Here is a 7,881-nt window from a genome sequence, read left to right as displayed (position 1 = left end):
TTACCTCCCGTGTCGAGGTCGAGATGCCCATTAGTTCCCATGGGTGTCTTGATGGGTTTGGCATCCTTCATCCCAAACTTAGCAAGAATGTCTTGAGTGTACTTCGTTTGGCTAATGAAGGTGCCCTCTTGGAGTTGCTTGACTTGGAATCCTAGAAAATACTTCAACTCCCCCATCATCGACATCTCGAATTTCTGTGTCATGATCCTACTAAACTCTTCACATGTAGACTCGTTAGTAGACCCAAATATAATATCATCAACATAAATTTGGCATACAAACAAGTCATTTTCAAGAGTTTTAGTAAAGAGTGTAGGATCGGCCTTGCCGACTTTGAAGCCATTAGCAATAAGGAAATCTCTAAGGCATTCATACCATGCTCTTGGGGCTTGCTTGAGCCCATAAAGCGCCTTAGAGAGCCTATAGACATGATTAGGATACTCACTGTCTTCAAAGCCGGGAGGTTGCTCAACATAGACCTCTTCCTTGATTGGTCCGTTGAGGAAGGCACTTTTCACGTCCATTTGATAGAGCTTAAAGCCATGGTAAGTAGCATAGGCCAATAATATGCGAATTGACTCAAGCCTAGCTACGGGTGCATAGGTTTCACCAAAATCCAAACCTTCGACTTGTGAATACCCTTTGGCCACGAGTCGAGCTTTGTTCCTTGTCACCACACCATGCTCATCTTGCTTGTTGCGGAAGACCCATTTGGTTCCTACAACATTTTGGTTAGGACGTGGAACTAAATGCCAGACCTCATTCCTCGTGAAATTGTTGAGCTCCTCTTGCATCGCCACCACCCAATCCGAATCTTGGAGAGCTTCCTCTACCCTGTGTGGCTCAATAGAGGAAACAAAAGAGTAATGTTCACAAAAATGAGCAACCCGAGATCGAGTAGTTACCCCCTTATGAATGTCGCCGAGGATGGTGTCGACGGGGTGATCTCGTTGGATTGCTTGGTGGACTCTTGGGTGTGGCGGTCTTGGTTCTTCCTCATCCTCCTTTTCTTGATCATTTGTATCTCCCCCTTGATCATTGCTATCATCTTGAGGTGGCTCGTCTTCTTGATTTTGCTCTTCATCATTTTGAGCCTCATCCTCATTTTGAGTTGGTGGAGATGCTTGCATGGAGGAGGATGGTTGATCTTGTGTACTTGGAGGCTCTTCGGATTCCTTAGGACACACATCCCCGATGGACATGTTCCTTAGCGCGATGCATGGAGCCTGTTCTTCACCTATCTCATCAAGATCAACTTGCTCTACTTGAGAGCCGTTAGTTTCATCAAACACAACGTCACAAGAGACTTCAACTAGTCCAGTGGACTTGTTAAAGACCCTATATGCCCTTGTGTTTGAGTCATAACCAAGTAAAAAGCCTTCTACAGTTTTAGGAGCAAATTTAGATTTTCTACCTCTTTTAATAAGAATGAAGCATTTGCTACCAAAAACTCTAAAATATGAAATGTTGGGCTTTTTACCGGTTAGGAGTTCATATGATGTCTTCTTGAGGATTCGGTGAAGATATAACCGGTTGATGGCGTAGCAGGCGGTGTTGACCGCTTCGGCCCAAAACCGGTCCGGTGTCTTGTACTCATCAAGCATGGTTCTTGCCATGTCCAATAGAGTTCGATTCTTCCTCTCCACTACACCATTTTGTTGTGGCGTGTAGGGAGAGGAGAACTCATGCTTGATGCCCTCCTCCTCAAGGAAGCCTTCAATTTGAGAGTTCTTGAACTCCGTCCCGTTGTCGCTTCTTATTTTCTTGATCCTTAAGCCGAACTCATTTTGAGCTCGTCTCAAGAATCCCTTTAAGGTCTCTTGGGTTTGAGATTTTTCCTGTAAAAAGAATACCCAAGTGAAGCGAGAATAATCATCCACAATAACAAGACAATACTTACTCCCGCCGATGCTTATGTAAGCAATCGGGCCGAATAGATCCATGTGGAGTAGCTCAAGCGGCCTGTCGGTCGTCATGATGTTCTTGTGTGGGTGATGGACTCCAACTTGCTTCCCTGCCTGGCATGCGCTACAAATCCTGTCTTTCTCAAAATGAACATTTGTTAATCCTAAAATGTGCTCTCCCTTTAGAAGCTTATGAAGATTCTTCATCCCAACATGGGCTAGTCGACGATGCCAGAGCCAACCCATGTTAGTCTTAGCAATTAAGCAAGTGTCGAGTTCAGCTCTATCAAAATCTACCAAGTATAGCTGACCCTCTAACACTCCCTTAAATGCTATTGAATCATTACTTCTTCTAAAAACAGTGACACCAACATCAGTGAATAGACAGTTGTAGCCCATTTGACATAATTGAGAAACGGAAAGCAAGTTGTAATCTAAGGAATCTACAAGAAAAACATTGGAAATGGAATGGTCAGGAGATATAGCAATTTTACCAAGACCTTTGACCAAACCTTGATTTCCATCCCCGAATGTGATAGCTCGTTGGGGATCTTGGTTTTTCTCATATGAGGAGAACATCCTTTTCTCCCCTGTCATGTGGTTTGTGCACCCGCTATCGAGTATCCAACTTGAGCCCCCGGATGCATAAACCTACAAAACAATTTTAGTTCTTGACTTTAGGTACCCAAACGGTTTTGGGTCCTTTGGCATTAGAAACAAGAACTTTGGGTACCCAAACACAAGTCTTGGAGCCCTTGTGTTTGCCCCCAACAAATTTGGCAACTACCTTGCCGGATTTGCTAGTAAGCACATAAGATGCATCAAAAGTTTTAAATGAAATGGCATGATCATTTGATGCATTAGGAATTTTCTTCTTAGGCAACTTAGCATGGGTTGGTTGCCTAGAACTAGATGTCTCACCCTTATACATAAAAGCATGATTAGGGCCAGAGTGAGACTTCCTAGAATGAATCTTCCTAATTTTGCTCTCAGGATAGCCGGCAGGGTATAAAATGTAACCCTCGTTATCCTGAGGCATGGGAGCTTTGCCCTTAACAAAGTTAGACAAGTTCTTAGGAGGGGCATTAAGTTTGACATTGTCTCCCCTTTGGAAGCCAATGCCATCCTTGATGCCAGGGTGTCTCCCATTATAAAGCATGCTACGAGCAAATTTAAATTTCTCATTTTCTAAGTTGTGCTCGGCAATTTTAGCATCTAGTTTAGCTATATGATCATTTTGTTGCTTAATTAAAATCATGTGATCATGAATAGCATCAATATCAACATTTCTACATCTAGTACAAATAGATACATGCTCAACAATAGATGTAGAGGGTTTGCAAGATTTTAATTCTACAACCTTAGCATGCAGCATATCATTTTTAGTTCTAAGGTCAGAAATTGTAACATTGCAAACATCTAGTTCTTTAGCCTTAGTAATCAACTTTTCATTTTCTACTCTAAGGCTAGCAAGAGAAATGTTCAATTCTTCAATCCTAGCAAACAAATCATCATTATTATCTCTAGGAGTGGAAATTGAAACATCACAAACATGAGAATCAACCTTAGCACTTAAAATAGCATTTTCATTCCTAAGGTTGTCAATTATTTCACGGCAAGTGCTTAGCTCACTAGATAATTTTTCACATTTTTCTACTTCTAGAGCATAAGCCTTTTTAACCTTAACATGTTTTTTGTTTTCTTTAATTAGACAATCCTCTTGGGAATCCAAAAGGTCGTCCTTTTCATGAATAGCACTAACCAATTCATTCAATTTTTCTTTTTGAGCTATGTTAAGGTTGGCAAAAAGGGAACGCAAATTATCTTCCTCATCACTAGCATTGTCATCACTAGAGGATTCATATTTAGTGGAGGATTTAGATTTAACCTTCTTTTTGCCGTCCTTTGCCATGAGGCACTTGTGGCCGACGTTGGGGAAGAGGAGTCCCTTGGTGACGGCGATGTTGGCGGCGTCCTCGTCGTCGGAGGAGTCGCTTGAGCTCTCGTCGGAGTCCCACTCGCGACAAACATGGGCATCGCCGCCCTTCTTCTTGTAATACCTCTTCTTTTCCTTTCGTCTCCCCTTCTTGTCGTCACCTCGGTCACTGTCACTAGATATAGGACATTTAGCAATAAAATGACCGGGCTTACCACACTTGTAGCAAACTTTCTTGGAGCGGGACTTGTAGTCTTTCCCCCTCCTTTGTTTGAGGATTTGGCGGAAGCTCTTGATGACGAGCGCCATTTCCTCATTGTCGAGCTTGGAGGCGTCGATTGGTTGTCGACTTGGTGTAGCCTCCTCCTTCTTCTCCTCCGTTGCCTTGAATGCAACGGGTTGAGCTTCGGATGTGTCGCCAAGCTCGTTGATTTTCCTCGAGCCTTCTATCATGCACTCAAAACTTACAAAATGCCCGATGACTTCCTCGGGGGTCATTTTAGTATATCTAGGATTGCCACGAATCAATTGAACTTGAGTGGGATTAAGAAAAATAAGAGATCTTAAAATAACATTTACCACTTCGTGGTCGTCCCACTTCTTGCTCCCGAGGTTGCGCACTTGATTTACCAAAGTCTTGAGCCGGTTGTACATGTGTTGTGGCTCCTCCCCTTTGTGAAGCCGGAACCGACCGAGCTCCCCCTCGATTGTTTCCCGCTTGGTGATCTTGGTGAGCTCATCTCCCTCGTGCGCAGTTTTGAGCACATCCCAAATCTCCTTTGCATTTTTCAACCCTTGCACTTTGTTGTATTCTTCCTTGCTTAGAGAGGCAAGGAGTATGGTTGTGGCTTGAGAGTTGAAGTGCTCGATTTGGGCCACCTCATCCTCATCATAGTTTTCATCCCCTACGGATGGTACCTGCGCACCAAACTCAACAACATCCCATATGCTTTTGTGGAGCGAGATTAGATGAAATCGCATTAAATCGCTCCACCTAGCGTAATCTTCACCATCAAAAGTTGGTGGTTTGCCTAATGGGACGGAAAGTAAAGGTGTATGTTTGGAAATGCGAGGGTAGCGTAGGGGGATCTTACTATACTTCTTGCGCTCTTGGCGCTTAGAAGTGACAGAGGGCGCATCGGAGTCGGAGGTCGATGTTGATGAAGTGTCGGTCTCGTAGTAGACCACCTTCCTCATCCTCTTGTGCTTGTCGCCTTTCCGATGCGGCTTGTGGGAAGAAGATTTTTCCTTCTTCTCTTTGTGATGAGAAGAAGATTTCTTCTCCTTCCCTTTGTTGGAGGAGCTCTTCTTCTTCTCCCTCCTTTTGGTGCGGGACTCTTCCGATGAAGTGCTCCCGTGGCTTGTAGTGGGCTTTTCGCCGGTCTCCATCTCCTTCTTGGCGTGATCTCCCGACATCACTTCGAGCGGTTAGGCTCTAATGAAGCACCGGGCTCTGATACCAATTGATAGTCGCCTAGAGGGGGGGGTGAATAGGGCGAAACTGAATTTTACAAATATAAACACAACTACAAGCCGGGTTAGCGTTAGAAATATAAATGAGTCCGAGAGAGAGGGCGCAAAACAAATCCCAAGCGAATAAGCAAGAGAGACACGGAGATTTGTTTTACCGAGGTTCGGTTCTTGCAAACCTACTCCCCGTTGAGGAGGCCACAAAGGCCGGGTCTCTTTCAACCCTTCCCTCTCTCAAATGGTCCCTCGGACCGAGTGAGCTTCTCTTCTCTAATCAAAGCCGGGAACAAAACTTCCCCGCAAGGGCCACCACACAATTGGTGCCTCTTGCCTTGATTACAATGGAGTTATAGTCTTAAGAACAAGTGAGAAAGAAAAGAAGCAATCCAAGCGCAAGAGCTCAAATGAACACGGCAAATCACTCTCTCTAGTCACTAGGGTTTTGTGTGGAATTGGAGAGGATTTGATCTCTTTGAATGTGTCTAGAATTGAATGCCTAGAGCTCTTGTAGTAGTTGAGAAGTGGAAAACTTGGATGCAATGAATGGTGGGGTGGTTGGGGTATTTATAGCCCCAACCACCAAACTTGACCGTTGGCTGGAGGCTTCTGCTCGATGGCGCACCGGACAGTCCGGTGCACACCGGACAGTCCGGTGCCCCTGCCACGTCATCACTGCCGTTGGATTCTAGCCGTTGGAGCTTCTGACTTGTGGGCCCTCCTGAGTGTCCGGTGCACACCGGACATGTACTGTTTGATGTCCGGTGCACCGGTATGGGCAAGTCTGACGTCTGCGCGCGCTGCGCGCGCATTAAATGCACCGCAGAGAGCCGTTGGCGCCGAAGAGAGCCGTTGCTCCGCTGGCACACCGGACAGTCCGGTGCACACCGGACAGTCCGGTGAATTTTAGCGGAGCGGCTGCCACGCGAAACCGAGGCTGGCGAGTTCCGGAGGCCGCGCTTCCTTGGAGCACCGGACATGTCCGGTGCACACCGGACAGTCCGGTGAATTATAGCGCGCCGGCTTCCGAGAAATCCCGAGGGTGAAGAGTTTGAGTCTGAGTCCCCTGGCGCACCGGACAGGTACTGTTCACTGTCCGGTGGCACACCGGACAGTCCGGTGCGCCAGACCAGGGGTGCCCTCGGTTGCCCCTTTGCTCCTTTATTGAATCCAAAACTTGGTCTTTTTATTGGCTGAGTGTGAACCTTTTACACCTGTATAATCTATACACTTGGGCAAACTAGTTAGTCCAAAGATTTGTGTTGGGCAATTCAACCACCAAAATTATTTAGGAACTAGGTGTAAGCCTAATTCCCTTTCAGTAGGCTTTCATGGAGTTTTGTCCACACAAAGCAAATCACATTTTTGTCACACTACAAACTGTTTTATTCGAAGCAATGAAGAAGAAAGGCTGCAACAACTACAAAATCCCGCACATGAATATGGCTACATTAGAAAGACAGGAGAGGCTGCCAACTTGTATTCCTTGTCCACCATCTTTGCTACATGAAGCTGAGGCTACACTTGCTGCATTGTAGGGAGAAATATGCTAGTTAGAGGCAACAATGTCATTTAGATCTTAGCATGTTTGATTAGCATGTTGTAACGTGAACATTTCGATCTTAGCATGAACTTACTGATGCTTTGCCGTCGCACTCGGGCTTGCAGTCCCACTCTTGTGCACCGTGAAGAAGGGCGTCGATTAGGTTGTCCTTGTTGATGACACCGCAGCGAGAGCATGGACGAAATGTCGAGTGCACACGGTTCCACGATGCACGGTTGTCATGGACGACGCCGCAGCTACCACATAGAAATGGGCCGAGCTCTAGCTCGCCGGACTTGGCCTTCGGCGCGACCTCCTCTGCTGCTGAGTCCGGCACGAGCTCGAAGGAGTCCAGCGTGAGCTCGAAGGAGTCCGGCGCGACCTCCTCTGCTGCTGAGTCCATCGCGAGCTCGAAGGAGTCCAGCGTGGATTCTGAGTCAGACGCGACGGAGTCCAGCGACATCTCGGAGTCCAGCGAGGACGAGACGTCATCCCTGGCCACGGCGAGCGCAGAGTCGGAGTCCATGGCGAGGCGCGAGCAAGGAAAGCGAATGCGAGACGCGAGCAAGGAAGGCGAAGCGAATGCGAGACGCGAGCAGAGTCGTGCGGTGTTTGCATGTCAGGCGCGCGGGGTTTAAATGTTTGGCGTGGGCGTTAATGCATCACGTTGGTTTCCTTGCATCGTGCGGTGTTTGCATGCAAGACGGAGTAATAATGCATGGCGTGTGGTGTTAATGCATGGCAACGGGCGACGCAGAAAACGAAGCAACGGGCGATGCAATTACTCAGGGGCAGTGACATCCAAATTCTAGACCCACTGCACGCGTGCTACGACTTCTTTTGTGCATGTTCGGTCACACGCAGAATGACTTCCTTTACTGCACCGGAGGGAGTATAGTTGTATAGCCGAACAACCAGCTGCATGATTAACTTTTCATGTGCATCACTAATGACATCTTCTCTTAGATCCTTTCGGACAGTTGTCTGACATAGATTCTTAATAACCACCACTAGCACCCTAGGTACTAGAT

The 7,881-nt window shown here is 46.6% G+C and overlaps 1 pseudogene; it reads left to right on the top strand.

Annotated features, from left to right (window-relative positions):
* Positions 1–7,026: 7,026 nt before the first annotated feature.
* LOC103642875 (uncharacterized) lies at positions 7,027–7,585 on the top strand (annotated as a pseudogene).
* The last annotated feature ends 296 nt before the right edge of the window (positions 7,586–7,881 follow it).

This window comes from Zea mays, chromosome 10 (genome assembly GCF_902167145.1).
Source record: "Zea mays cultivar B73 chromosome 10, Zm-B73-REFERENCE-NAM-5.0, whole genome shotgun sequence".
In the NCBI taxonomy this organism is placed as follows: Eukaryota; Viridiplantae; Streptophyta; class Magnoliopsida; order Poales; family Poaceae; genus Zea; species Zea mays.
This window is presented reverse-complemented; position numbering and strand designations above follow the sequence as displayed.